Source organism: Bos indicus x Bos taurus, chromosome 13, assembly GCF_003369695.1.
Source record: "Bos indicus x Bos taurus breed Angus x Brahman F1 hybrid chromosome 13, Bos_hybrid_MaternalHap_v2.0, whole genome shotgun sequence".
Lineage (NCBI taxonomy): Eukaryota > Metazoa > Chordata > Mammalia > Artiodactyla > Bovidae > Bos > Bos indicus x Bos taurus.
Window position 1 is genome coordinate 72,854,959 of NC_040088.1, and position 15,300 is coordinate 72,870,258.

At 43.1% G+C, this 15,300-nt stretch overlaps 1 protein-coding gene across 3 annotated transcripts in view; it reads right to left on the minus strand.

Annotated features, from left to right (window-relative positions):
* The window catches only part of LOC113903700 (ninein-like protein), a 96,684-nt gene that overhangs the window by 73,424 nt on the left and 7,960 nt on the right, over positions 1-15,300 (minus strand). The window contains exon 2 of one of the 3 annotated variants that reach the window (XM_027560261.1): positions 12,068-12,255. The exons of the other annotated variants lie outside the window; for them this stretch is intronic. The gene's annotated coding sequence lies outside the window, so the exon portion shown is untranslated. The remainder of the gene's footprint in view (positions 1-12,067; positions 12,256-15,300) is intronic. 3 annotated transcript variants of the gene reach the window in all.

Below are 15,300 nucleotides of genomic sequence, written 5' to 3' on the forward strand. Positions count from 1 at the left end.
TCTAGAAGAGGCAAATGTATAGAGACAGAAAATAAATAAGTGGTTGCCCTGGGCTGATGGGGGTGGGGTGTCTGAATGAAACGGAGAATGATTGCTAATGCGGGATTCTTTCGAGATGATGAAAATGTTCTGAAAGTTGTTGTGGCCATGGTTGCACAACCCTGTGAATATACTAAAAACCCCTGAATTACACATATTAAATGGGTGAATTGATGGTATGTGAATTGTATTTCAATAAACTGTCATTTTCTTAAGTAAAGCTGCAATTTTTTAAAAGTAACTGGTTAGAACCCATAGCATGCATACTTTAAACATTAGAATGCTGAAGAATACTGAAGAAGTCTCTCGACTTCTAGAGATAGAAGATAGACTTCTCATAGTGATAATTCAGCAGGAAGGCATGTCATAAATATCCACATGCCTAACAACAGAGCCTCAAAACAAACAAAGCAAGAACTGAAGGAACCAAAGCTAGAAACAGATGGAAATTTTAAACACCAGTTTCTTAACAGGTAATAGAAGTAGATCCAAAGTAGGGGGGGGCGAGGATATAAATAATGTACACAATACCATCAACCACCTTGTCGAAAATAAATATGTTGAGGATTGACACACGCACACTACTGATGTATAAAAGAGATAACTAATGAGAACGTATTGTATAGCTCAGGGAACTCTATCCAATGCTCTGTGGTGACTTAAGTAGGAAAAGAAATCTAAAAAAGAGGGGATATATGTATACATATAACGGATCCACTTTGCTGTACAGCAGAAACTAAAGTAAGATTGCAAAGCAACTCTACTCCAATAAAACTTAATTTTAAAATATGTTGAGTATAACAAGCAGTGGTTAAGCATTCATTTCATAATAATTTTTGTCTCCTTGGAACCTCTAAAAATCTTTCAGTGGTCTGAAATCTTTCTTTAAGATTTACTATTATCTTCTTTGCTCTTATTATTTATGTATTTACTCTGGGCTGTGCCAGGTCTCCGCGGCCGCACATGAGCCTTCTCTGGCTGCGGCAAATGGGGGCCGCTCTCTGGCTGCGGTGTGCGGGCTTCTCGTTGCGGGGGCTTCTCTGGCTGTGCAGCACTGGCTCTAGGATGCACGGGCTTCAGACGCTGCAGCCCGCAGGCTCTAGAGCACAGGCTCAGAGGCTGTGGTACATGGGCTTCATTGCCCTGCAGCATATGGAATATTCCTGGACCAGGGATGGAACCTGTACCATAGGCAGATTCTTAACCACTAGATGAACCATCAAGGCGGTCTTCTTAAAGGAGGTGACCAAAGTAATTTGCACAGATGCCTTTTTCCTTCTTAACACCCTTTCCAAACACAAAGACTTATTCAAAACCATCCCATTTTCTCCAAGACACAATCCCTGTATTCTTTCCTCTTAGATGTTTTAATTCTCTACTCCCTGGAACCCAGGTGGTTTTGACAAGAAGCCCTGCTCCCCTGCAGAAATGTGCTGGGGGCCAATCACAAGCCATCAGCCAGAGATAGACAGCATCCAGGCGGGTGGGTTTGGAGTGCTGCAAAAAGCACAGCAAAGGAGATGGACCTGGTCTGCACCCCCGTGTCATCACACAGCAGTGGCACCTGGCAGGCACTTGTTCATTTCCTATCAGCAAGCAGCAAAGGCGAGGCACGAGCTGGAGCCTCCCGCTTTTCCCAGGAGGTGGTTTCACTGCCAACGCCTTGTGATGCTCTCCAGGGTCTTAGGTTCCATAGCACGGTTGCTTTTCAGCAGTTACCTGCCAGCTTCTGACTCATGAGACCTGTACAACCTCCTTCAACAGATTGTGCTTAGTCACTCAGTTGTGTCCGACTCTTTGCGACCCCATGGACTGTAGCCCGCCAGGCTCCTCTGTCCATGGGGATTCTCCAGGCAAGAATACTGGAGTGGGTTTCGACTGAAGGCAGATTCTTTACTGTGTGAGGCACCAGGGACTATCATATAATGACCCGCATAAGACCTGAAAGGACAGGCCTGTGTCGGGGCGTCAGCATATCAGACGGCCTTCCTTCACACAGAAGAGGCCACGTCAGGGGCCCGTACTTCTCCATCCTAAAGCTCAAGGGTCCCAGAGCATGTCACTTCCCTCAAATCACTTGCAGGCAGTAACAGCACACTCTGTAGCTTTAGGACCAAGCTAGGATGGCAGTGCGCATGTGTGCTAAGTCACTTCAGTTGTGTCTGACTCTTTGTGACCCCAGGGACTGTATGGCAGGCTACAGTCCCTGCCAGGCTCCTCTGTCCATGGGATTCTCCATGGGATTCTCCAGACAAGAATACTGGAGTAGGTCACCATTCCCTCCAGAGGATCTTCCTGACCCAGGGATCGAAGCTGGGGCTCTTATGTTTCCTGCCTTGGCAAGCAGGTTCTTTACCACCAGCGCCACCTGGGAAGCCCAAGGATAGCAGGGGGATCATGAAAAGAGAGGAGATGCCCGGTGTGGTTATGTACACCATGGGAGGATGTCAGGGACAACTTCTTTTTAAAAAGGAAGAAAAGCAAGTTGCAAAACTGTTCTTTCATCCCAGAATTATTTACTGAGGGAATTCCCTGGCAGTCCAGTGGTTAGGACTCCATGCTTTCACTGCTGAGGGCCCGGGTTCAATCTCTGGTCAGGGAACTAAGATCCTACAAGCCGTGCAGCAAGGTAAAAAAAAAAAAAAAAAAAATTTACTGAGCATGCACCATTCTAGGCACTTAGGACACTGCAACTAACGGAACAGACAAACCTGGCAAATAAGCAAACCCTGTCTTAAACGGTGATAAGTAACATGAGAGAAACAGAGCAGCAGGGGTATCATCAACTCACAGCCTGAAATGGGGCAGATGGGGAAGGCCTTCCTGAGAAGGGGACCTCTCTGTGTGTCTGAAGGTCGTGTATCTTGGTCTGCATACATATGCCTGGTGCTTCCCTGGTGGTTCAGTGGTTAAGATCTGCCTTGCAATGCAGAGAACAAAGGTTCGATTCCTGGTTGGGGAACTAAGATCCCACATGCCATGGAGCAACTAGGCCAACAAGCCGCAACTAGAGAGTCACAACGAAGACCCCGCGTGTGGAAACCAGGACCCGACATACCAAATAGATAAATAAATACTAAATATTTTTGAAAAGCCAGCCTGGCCTCAAATGATTTCAAGAGGTCCCTAAACCCCCGAGTATTCCCCTGCCTTCTTCTAAAGCCTGAAATTTCTTTAATGAGGGGGGAAAGACACCTATTTAATTCCACTGAATTCTATTAAATTCCTATTTAATTCTGTACTATCAGAGAGAAATATCTGATGGTTTTGGAAAAGCTGATGCACAGGGCTCCCGTGTCACCAGGCGCCCATGGAAGCGTATGGTTGGTGTCTGGACTTTGCTCCATCACAAGGGAAGGGGAGCACAAATTTCAAGAAGACAGGTGGGCCACTGAGTCAGAAGGAGCAAAGGCGGCTATCAGACAGCACTCATCCCAGCTCAGCTGCCTCTGCCTGTTTGGCCCAGGACAGGGCAGCTGTCTGCCGTGTGGTGCGCATGTCGTGTGACTGAAACCAGGCAATTCCAGTACACTAACCATGACGGTCACACAAGGCAATTTAGCAGTGACCGGGCACCCTGGACACTCACTGATCAGCAGTGCTACGCTGAATCCTCACCTTCTGTACCATTTGCATTAGAGCAAGAAGGGAGCTCTCTAGCAGACCCACTCTGAAAGAAAGGCTAAAGGAAATTCTTCAGGTTCAAAGAGAAAAATACCAGAGGGAAACAAATTTCAAGAATAAAGAAAGAGAAATAGAAATGGCAAATAACTATGTAAATATGAGACTTATGGTTTTTTGGTCTGTGCCATCCAATGTGTGGGATCTTAGTTCCCTGACCAGGGGTAGAACCCTTGTCTTAATCACGGGACTGCCAGGGAGTCCCTAATTTTTTTTTTAAGAAGTGGCTAAAGCAGTCAGCTTTTTATACTTCTCATTTACTTTTAAGAAATGTTTATTTTTATGTATTTATGTAGCTGTGCCAGGTCTTAGCTGTGGCACTTGGGACCTTCCATCTTCATCGCAGCAGGTGGGATCTAGTTTCCCGACCAAGGATCAGACCCAGGCCCCGTGCACTGGGAGCACAGAGTCCTAGCCACCGGACCACCAGGGAAGTCCCGAGACTGTTTTGTATGTATATATGTATGACAGCAGAAAGCAAAATTTCTAACACTGTCTGAAGCAGTTTCTGATGCATGAAGACATAGCACTAAGTGGTGGTGTGGCTTCTATGTTCCCCTTGACGTGGCACAGTCTTATTTCCAAGCAGAGAAAAGCTAAATATGAATACTATAATCACCAGAGCAACTACTAAAATAGAGATACATGGTGAAAAACATCAATAAAAATTATTAAAATGGAACACTAAGAATATAATCAACAATACAGTCAATAATAATGTAGAAGAATATAGTCAGTAACAAAGAAATACCTTTCATGGTGACAGATTTATTTTGAAATGTATAGAAATGTCAAATCACTATGCGGTGCACCGGGGAACTAACAGAGTGCTGTAGTCAATTATACTTCAAAAATAAACAAGTTCATAGAAAAAAAGATGGGGCTTGTAGTTATTGGAGGTACGCAGAGGGGTGTTGGGAGGGGAATTGGAAGAATCTGGTCAAAGAGTACAAACTTCCAGAGTACCACCCAGCCGGGTGAGGCGGGGAGACCCAGCCCTCCCGGCCTCTGCCCCCGACCCAGATCTAGAAGGAGCCCCGGGGCCGAAACACCTTCTGCGCGCCTGCCACCGGCCCACCGGAGCCGCGAGCCCGGCTCCCGCTGCCCGCCCGCCGGCCCCTGTCCAGGCGCGCCTTCCCGTTCACGGGCTCGCTGGAGACATGCGCTCCTGCAGGCGATCCGAGCGCTCCAGAAGGGCACGCGCCTGCTGCTAAGAAAGAGCCCCTTCTGCCGCCTGCAACTCTCTCATCCAACCAGCCTCCCGTCCCTTCCCCTGCCCCGAGAGACTGTCTCCTCCTCTCCCACCGCCGAGACCAGGAGAGCCGTGCCCGTCGTCTCTAAGCTCCCTGCAGCTGACACCAGCCACCAGTTAGGTCCCAAGAGTAAGCACCAGGAAAGAAGAACAGAGGTGAAGATTCACGGAGACTCGCGGACAATCTATCTTCTCTTGAGTCTCCTTTTCCTCTCCACTCCTCCCCCCATCCCCGCTCCTTCACCGGCAAGAGAAATACGTGGTAAATTCACTCGTGGTGTGGACTTCAGTTGGCAAACCCAGGCCCTGTTGGCCCTGCAAGAGGCGGCAGAGCTCTCCTCAAAGGATGCTCAGCTGGCCCGGAGGATCAGAGGCATTCAAGGGCACGGCAGGGCTTCGGGCACCCGCCCGTGTCTCTGGTGGATACCAGAGCCCCTGCCCGTGGCTAGGACCAGATCCAGGGGGTACAAGGTGTTGCCTGCACTTGCTGTCTCTGAGCAGAGTGTGTGAGTTGCTTTCCTAGTTAGTTTTTTTGAGAAGGAGAAGACTGCATGGCTTTCCTCTGTACCAGAGGTAAAATATGAGAGAATCAAGGTATTCCATAAATCCTGAGAATCAGATGAAGAGACTCTAAGGTTGACTTCACTTTGCAAATTATTCATATGACTGTTTGATGATTTGGAAAACATCAGATTTTCTAGGTTATAGGAGATAAGGATATTTACTGATTATTTTAAATCCTCTTGTACCATTTAAATGTTTTACCATATGTATATTTACTTTTATTTAAAACATGATGGAACAAATAAGGGAAGACCACTCCAGTCAGTTGCATGGAAGAGCCTGGTGCATGCAGGATACAAATATCTGTCCCTCAGACTGACTCCATCATTAGTGGCAGAAGCAGGTTCCTGTGTGCACTGTGCCTGCCAACAGATCAAAGATTCAACTGAGATGAAAACGGAAAATTGTTAAGGTCTGATGTTTTAGCTCCTTCTGGTAAACTCCTACCAAAGTCATTCAGAAATTCCAACTTGTAGAATTTATTTGATTCTTTTATTTGCAAATCATAGACGTATCATAATTCATACTTCAGAATTCTTCATTCCAGGATTTTAAAGAGCTTTTTCAATGTTTTTACAGGTATTTTTATAACTTCCTTGTGGAGAGATAATAAAAATAATTCTTAATGAAAAAAATTTGAAGCAAAGTTACTGTTATAGAGAGATTATACTGTGTTCTTTGTGTGTTAGTGCTAATTTCTTCATTCGGACACTGTTTTCCAAGAGCCACAATTTAAACAAGAGAATTGAGGGATGTATTTTTGTCTCCAATGGAGTAGAGTGTGAGCTGATAAAATCCTTGCCCTTCTTTTGTAACTGAAAGTAGTTTAAGAGACTTCCAGGGAAATAGGAAGTGCCACCAGAAGACTTTTGATATTGTGTGTGATGAAAATGATCAGTGAGGGTGGATATTAATAATGATGCAGTCAGCCAACTGAATTCAAACTAAATGGAAGGACCAAGTTCTATTGTTTGATACATTTTAACCCTTTGGAAAAACCTTTTCCTGTTCTACATTAACTCATTTTTATGTAAACACTGGAATAAACCTTATCTATGAATACATTCTTTTAAAAAAGGTACAAACTTCCAGTTGTAAGATACATAAGTACTAGGGATATAATCTATAATACAATAAATACAATTAATAAACACTGTTCTATGTTATATATGAAAATTGTTAAGACAGTAAATCTCAACAGTTCTAATAAGGAAAAATACTATTTTTCTTTTTTTTCATTTTGCATCTATATGAAATGAAAAGTGTTCACTAAACCTACTGTGGTAACCATTTCAAGATGTATGTAAGTAAAATCATTCTATAGACCTTAAACTTATACAGTGTTGTATGTCAATTATATCTCAATAAAACTGGAAGAAAAAAATGAAATAGAAAAAAAAGGAACACTGAGCAACATTCAAGTAATCCAGGAAAGAAAAAAAATAGAAATAAAAATATAGAGGATAGTTATATGTCAACTATACCTCAATAAACACACACGGGGACAAAGAGAAAACAAATAATAAAATGATAGACTTATACCCAAATATATTAATGGTCACATTAAATGTAAATGGTCTAAATGCACAGACTAAAAGAAAGGGACTATCAGACCCAAATACATGCTCTCCTCAGGAAATCTGCTTCATGTTTTAGTAGAAGGATGGGTAAAACAAGCCATACAAAACGATATTTCTTTATGTAGAGTGACTATATTAACACCAGAAGAAGTAGACTTTGGAGGAAGGAAATTACGAGAGATAAAGAGGGGCATTAAATGATTTCAAAATGTCCACTCACCAAGAAGATATAATAAGCCTAAATGTAGATAAACCTAAGGAGTATATCAAGGCTGTATATTGTCACTCTGCTTATTTAACTTATATGCAGAGTACATCATGCAAAATGCCAGGCTAGATGAAGTACAAGCGGGAATCAAGATTACCAGGAGAAATATCAATAACCTCAGATACGCACATGACACCACCATTATGGCAGAAAGCAAAGAAGAACTAAAGAGCCTCTTGATGAATGTTAAAGAGGAGAGTGAAAAAGTTGGATTAAAACTCAACATTCAAAAAACTAAGATCATGGCATCCAGTCCCATCACTTCATGGCAAATAGATGGAGTAACCATGGAAACAGTGAGAAACTTTATTTTCTTGGGCTCCAAAATCCCTGCAGATGGTGACTGCAGCCATGAAATTAAAAAATGCTTGCTCCTTGGAAGAAAAGCTACGACCAACCTAGACAGCATATTAAAAAGCAGAAACATTACTTTACCAACAGAGGTCTGTCTAGTCAAAGCTATGATTTTTCCAGTGGTCATGTATGGATGTGAGAGTTAGAGCATAAAGAAGGCTGAGTGCCAAAGAACTGATACTCTGTGGTATTGATGTTGATAATTGATATACTGTGGTGTTGGAGAAGACTCTTGAGAGTCCCTTGGACTGCAAGGAGATCTAACTAGTCCATCCATAAAGTAAATCAGTCCTGAATATTTATTAGAAGAACTGATGCTGAAGTTGAAGCTCCAATACTTTGGCTACCTGATGTGAAGAATTGACTCATCAGAAAAGACCCTGATGCTGGGAAAGATTGAAGGCTGGAAGAGAAGGGGACAAGAGCAGATGAGATGGTTGGATGGCATCACTGACCTGATGGACATGAGTTTGAGCAGCCTCCAGGAGCTGGTGATGGACAAGGAAGCCTGGCATGTTGCAGTCCATGGAGTCACAAAGAATTGGATACGACTGAGCGACTGAATTGAACTGAGATATACCTAAAAATCGGAGAAGGCGATGGTACCCCACTGCAGTACTCTTGCCTGGAAAATCCATGGACGGAGGAGCCTGGTAGGCTGCGGTCCATGGGGTCGCTAAGAGTCGGGAACGACTGAGCGACTTCACTTTCACTTTTCTCTTTCATGCACTGGAGAAGGAAATGGCAACCCACTCCAGTGTTCTTGCCTGGAGAATCCCAGGGACGGGGGAGCCTGGTGGGCTTCCGTCTGTGGGGTCGCACAGAGTCGGACACAACTGAAGCGACTTAGCAGCATACCTAAAAATAGTTCAACAAAAAACACAAAGCAAAAATGGACAGAACAACTGCTTTTTCAGTTTCACAGCTTTCCTGGGGCAGAATCCTCCGAAAGCCAGTAACTGGTAGAACCACATAAACAGTAGTTGACAAATGCTGGAGGCTAGAGGTGGCGAGATCAAACTTAAAACTCCTGAGCTAGGGGGAGGGAAAGGGGATGACACACTTACATGAGTTTTACTTCCAGGAGCCCCATGGGGTCTTCATGATAAAGACTGGAGAAAAAAAAGAATTAGACTTTCACTATTTAGACAGGGACGAGAAGAAAACTAACAGTTTAGAAATGTACCCAGAGAAAAGTAACCATTTTCAAAAACATCCATACCAAAGGGTGTGTCTTGCCTCAGAATAAACTATTTTATCAGACAGAGCCTTATCAGACATGGGGGAAGGGCAAAGAGCAACTTGACAACTGGAATCTCTTCTAGCCTTCCTGTCTTACAACTGGGACAGAGGCAAAAAAAAAAAAAAGGATGAGTGGGAGCTAAGAAACTTCTGAAGGGCACAGTCCAGGACCTCATGACCACAAAACAGTCTGCCTCACAGGAATGCCTCCCTCACCCAGCACCTCTCCACCACATGCACAGGGCCCTGGTAGGAAAGCCATGCATTATACCACGGGCACTGCCAGACACAGACTCCGTTTCAGATAGAGTTTCTGGGAAAACCCAGAGACAACAGGGAGACCACAGAAGACACCTGAAGCATCTGAAGCCTGATATCTACCACAAGTCCAGCTTTCAACACAAAGTTACAAGGCAAACTAAGGGCAAGAAAAAGCAGAGCTTGAGGAGGCCTGAGAAAAAGCAGGCATGAGAACTTGGCTCAGATATGGCAAAGATTTTGCAATTATTAGACTGAGAGTTTAACTATGATTAACATGTTAGGGGCTGTAAAGGGAAAAAAGTGGACAACCTACAAAAAAACCAATGGGTAATACAAGCAGGGGCTTCCTCAGAAGCTCAGTGGTAAAGAATCCACCTGCAATGCAGAAGATACAGGTTTGGTCTGGGAAAATCCCATGGACAGAGGAGCCTGGCAGGCTATAGTCTAAGGGGTTGCAGAGTCAGACATGACTGAAGCAACTGAGCATGCATGCAATATAAGCAGAGATATGGGAACTCTAATAAAGAAGCAAAAATAAATGCCAGAAATCAAAAATATAGTAATAGAAATAAAGAATGCCTTTGATACATTCATCACTAGACTGGACATGGGTGAGGAAAGAATTCAGTAAGCAATTAATTTATATCACTAGAAACGTCTCAAACTAAAAAACAAAGAGAAAAACTAATGGGGAGGGGGAGAAAAAGGAATAGAGTATCCAAGAATTGTGAGACAATTACAAAAGGTGTAATATATGCATAATTGAAATATGAGACGATGAACTAAAAAATTAACAGAAGAAACATCTGAAGTAACAATGGCTGAGAATTTTCCAAAATTAATGGCGGATCCCAGAGAACACATCCAGGAATTTCAGAGAACAACCAATCAGGATATATCACCAAAGGACTACACCTAGGCACATCATATTCGAACTGCAGAAAACCAAAGACAAATCCTTAAGGAAAGCCTGAGGGGGGAAAACCACCTCACCTGTGGAGGAACAAAGTAAAGAATCACATGTCTTGTCAGAAAACATGAGCAAGAGAATGAAGTAATACATCTGAAGAGTTGAATGAATAAACCACCCACCTATGGTTGTATATCCAAAGAAATTATCCTTCGTAAGTGAGGAAGAAATAAAGACTTTCTCAGACAAAAACTGAAGGAATGCATTGCCAGGAGACCTGCCTTGCAAAAACTGTTGTTCTTCAGAGAAAAGGAAAATAATATATACTAATAGGTCAGAGATTCAGATCAACATTTAAAAAGGGAAAGCATTAGAGAAAGAATAAATGAAGGTAAAATAAAGCATCTCATTCTTTTTTCTTTCTTTTTTTGTTTTTGGCGACGCCTCGTGGCTTGTGGGATCCTCGCTCCCGGACCAGGGATGAATGCACACCCTCAGCAGTGAGAGCACAGAGCCCTAACCCCTAGTTCACTGGCGAATTCCCTCATGTTTTTATTATTAGCTGATTCAATATATAACTGTTCAAAATAAAAATAGCAACAATGTGCTGGTGATCATAGCTTATGAATGAGGGAAATGAACAACTGCAACATTATAAGGAACAGGAAGGAGGAACTGGGAATACTCTGTTAAGAGGTACCTGCACTATCTGTAAAGTGAAACAGAGTTATTTGAAAGTGGACATAGATTACTTGCAAATGTACATTGCAAACTCCAGGCCAACCATAATTTTTTTTTTCAAAAGAAGAATTGATATGCTAAGAGGAGAAAATGAAATCATATAAAATGCTCATTAAAGTCAGAGAAGACAGGAAAAAAGAATGGAGTATATTTTAAAAAGGTAACAAAGAATAAGTGCAATGAATGGAAGGTTCCTTTACAAATGGAGTAGATATTAATCCAACTATATCAATAATCACCTTCAATGTGAATGGTCTAAATACACCAATCAAAAGAGTCTGTTAGAATGGATTAAAAAAATATGACCCAACTGTATGCAGTCTACAAGAAACACATTTTATTTTCATTTAAAAAAAATTAATTGCAGCATGCAGGATTTAGTTCCCTGACCAGGGATCAAACCCTGGCCCCCTGCATTGGGAGTTCAGAGTGTTAAATGCTGGTCTACCCAGGAAGTCCCCCTAGAGGGTTATATTACAGGGCCAAAGGCAGAAGTTTTTTTAAAAATGACCTCTCTCTCCCTTTAAAAAAAAAAAAAAAACTGCTTACACAAAAATTGACCCATGTATGCATGCATATATATGGTTCCAAGAGTTTTAACATGTACAGATTTGTATTAACTGTCACAACAATGAGAACACAGAAGGGTTCCATCACCAAAAACACGTGCTGACCTCAAACAGTCCTAACACTGCCCATGTTTGCTGATCCCACAGTCTTGCCTTTTCCAGAATGTCATATAAATGGATCCTTACAGCACATGGCCTTTCTGAACTGACTCTCTTTCAGCATCGGTGAGGCTGCACGGATGGCTGTCATTTCACGGAGGGCAGTGTTCCAGGTGAGGGTTGCCACAGTGGGTCCAGCCATTCACCTGATGGACGATGTTAGGATTCTTTCTAAAGACAATCTTTTTGATCTTTCTAAAGAGCCCCCATGCTGCAACTAAAACTCAGTGCAGCCAAATTAAACAAACAAACAAAAAAAACCTCCATCCTTTGATTCCAATTTAAAAAAAAATCCTGGAGGCAAGGGAACACCAAGATCTGGTACCATCTTAAAATGGAAAAAACAGAACAAATATACATTGAATTTCAATACACTATCCTGCTGCAGGTTTATAAATGCTAAGGCATATATAGCTAGTTTGATCAAACAAAATCACTTCAGCTTACTTCAGAGGGTCGGTCATTGACTTCCCAAGGAGTCTCAGCCTTCCTCCCACCTGAGCAACACAAGTGTGGAATGTGATGCTGCAATTCCCTTTTGTGCCACATGCAGCCTGCACACAGCTTCTGAAGCACTGGAACGGGACCAGCCCCAGTAAACAGAGGTGGGTGGGTCGCCTCCTCCCTGGACGCCACTGTGGAGGAAAGATGTGGGTGCAGGTACATTTCCAGAAACAAATGAGTAACCTATATTTCTCTGTCCGAAGTAAGAGGCGAGAGCACGCTGCAGCCAGCAGTGAGGCAGGCAGAGCAGACCCAAGGGTGCAGGTCCCAGGACACGTGTCGTTACAGAAATGTTATTACTGGTCACAGAACCGGCTAGTTTTATCAGCGTTTGGTTCTCTATCGAAGCCAGAAATTCCAGAAAGACTTCACATAAACCGTTTTGTTTCATTTCCAAAATGTCTGAGATCTCAGTGTTGAAGTGAGTGGGTATTAGTGTGACGGCTCCTTGCTCACACTAATGAGCGAGAGAGGTCATTTTTTAAAAAACTTCCCTAGGGTTAGTCCAAGAACAGACCAGAAGGTCGGCACAAAGCACCCCTGCTGCTGTCTGCAGGGTTCACTTGCCAGAGCAATGTCCTCAGGATACCCAGGAAGACAGGCTGATTCTGACAGGCATGATCTTGCTTTTCTTCATCAAATAAGTAAACACTTAATAGACACAATCTTGCTAATGTCAACTTAAAAAAGAGTCACAGCCTAAAAGTTGAGAGTTACGGGTTTTTGGTGGGAATTTTTAGGACTTCAAGCCTAAAGTAATCTCAAGTAACCCTGGGGGAGGGGGGGAGGGTGTCAGGTTATATAGGTTTGCAACAAAGCGCAAGTAGTCTGAACATCAAAAGTTATTTTTCTGAATTAAAGAAAACCAGATATCTCAAGGAATTTAGCACTTTTCTACATATAGGAAGATGCAAGAGTCTGGGCCCACTAAAATCATTCCTCTCACACGCAGCTCAGCTATCTGGGGTCAGTATCCTACGTTTTTTCACGTCCTAAGTTTCCTCAGTGCTCACCGTAGGGAATGGTGCAACCTCATGGCTGCCTTACTGCAGGCATTGTTCTTCCCGGGTGCCCTCAGAGTTCAGAAATTCATATTTGGAGGGCTGGAATTGCTGATGGCTGTGACAGCCTTGTTTACTGGTATGGCAGGAAATACTCCATCTCTCACTAATCACTAAAGAAACCAGACTGAAACAGCTCAAGCAACAGGTTTCCACCCAGGGTGCAGGTGAGCTGGCTCCACCTCCCTGGCCCGGGGCAGAGGTGGGGAGGAGAGGGCTGACACTCCCACCCACCTCCCAGGGAAGGGCCACTGAGGATGTTCTGGTCAGAGACCCCACTGGACACCCATCCCACCAGCCACATAAAGGAGCAGAGGTGGGACTGGAAGAAAAAACCAAGGGGTGTGCTTTCATATCCAAAGAGAAAGACAAGAGGAAACCTAAAATTTTTCATAGAATGCTATGTGAAAGTTCCTAACTGTTCAGCAAAAAACTAGAAGCCTAACCAGAGGGAACAACAACTCAGCACACCAGGTGTATTTTTTTTTTTTTTTTGCCACACAGCCCAGCAGGAAGGATCTTAGTTCTTCAACCAGGCAGGGACAGCACCCAAGCCCCTGCACTGGAAGCAGAGTCTTACCCACTGGACCACCAGGAAGTCACCAGGTGTGTGTTTTCAACAACAGTGAAAATGGACAGACCTGCAAACTGTATCATCACACAAACCTCATCTTTAAAAAAAAAAAACTACAGAAATTAGCAGAACAAAGCAGAAATCTAGCACACCTTTCGACTCCACATGCTGCTTTCCTCCACAGCGGAGGCAAGGACGGAGCCTGCAGGGTAATGAGAGCATCCTGGTGAATATACTCTTTCCTTAAAGTTAATCTGTGTTCATCATTTTTTGAAATGTTTGCATATTTTGCCATTCTGAGTAGTTTCTCTTTGTAGGATAACCGTTGCAATTTATTTTTATTTCAGTCAAGTGACCTTAAACGTTGAGAGAGAAAAAGTAAAACAGGCTCCAGGAGGTTTTCTTAAAGCCTGCAGGCACTGGAGTCTACTTTCCGCGGACAGCCAGAGCCGCAGGAGAGATGTCTCGACCTTTGATACCTCCACAGAATGCTCGCTCTTGCTAAATAAACTTTTAATAATACAAAACTAGTATTTCTTGAGCACTCATCTTTTAATGGGCACGTTCCTAAAACTGAGGAATTTAGCCTTGTGAGGGAGGTGCTGTTATCATCCATATATATATATATATGTATGTATATATATTATCATCCTTATATTAAAAGCAAGGAAACTGAGGCATAGAGAGGTTAGGTAATTTGCTCAAAGTCACAGAGTTGGTAAGTGAACACATACTGAGGTCTAACTACACAGAACTACCAACTTGTACATCCTGCCTCATGCCTACTGATAGCATATAAACCCACAAAGCAGTTTTAAATACCAAAAAAAAAAAAAAAAAAAAGTTTTTCCATGACTAAGTTCAGGAATCTGAAATCCAGAATATATGAGAAAACGTCCTTCTAGCTCGAAACCAAACCAAGAATGTCCTAATGTTACGCAAGAATTTTCTATTAGGAAACCTAATTATAAGGAAAGAACATTAACTTGGATAGTCCCCCAAATTAAAAGCATTACTTTAACCAAACACTCTGTGTCCCGGTCCATTTCTATTCATCTGTTAAGAAACTTTCCCTTTGCCAGAACCTTTCTCATTTTGTGTTGGCAATAAAGAACACAAGAGAATAAAATAACAAAGACTACAAAATCTATTTAGAAAACCCTAGGAACAATTTCGGAGAAGGCAATGGCACCCCATTCCAGTACTCTTGCCTGGAAAATCCCATGGGCGGAGGAGCCTGGTAGGCTGCAGTCCATGGGGTCACTAGGAGTTGGACAGGACTGAGCGACTTCACTTTCACTTTTCACTTTCATGCATTGGAGAAGGAAATGGCACCCCACTCCAGTGTTCTTGCCTGGAGAATCCCAGGGACGGGGGAGCCTGGTAGGCTGCCGTCTATGGGGTCGCAGAATCAGGCACGACTGAAGTGACTTAGCAGTGGCAGGAACAATTTGCCCCTGCTCAGTGTTATCCAACTTTCTTATCTTAAATTCCAGCCAAGCCGTTAGGAGCCTAAAGGCAAATCACACAAAATTGCTGAT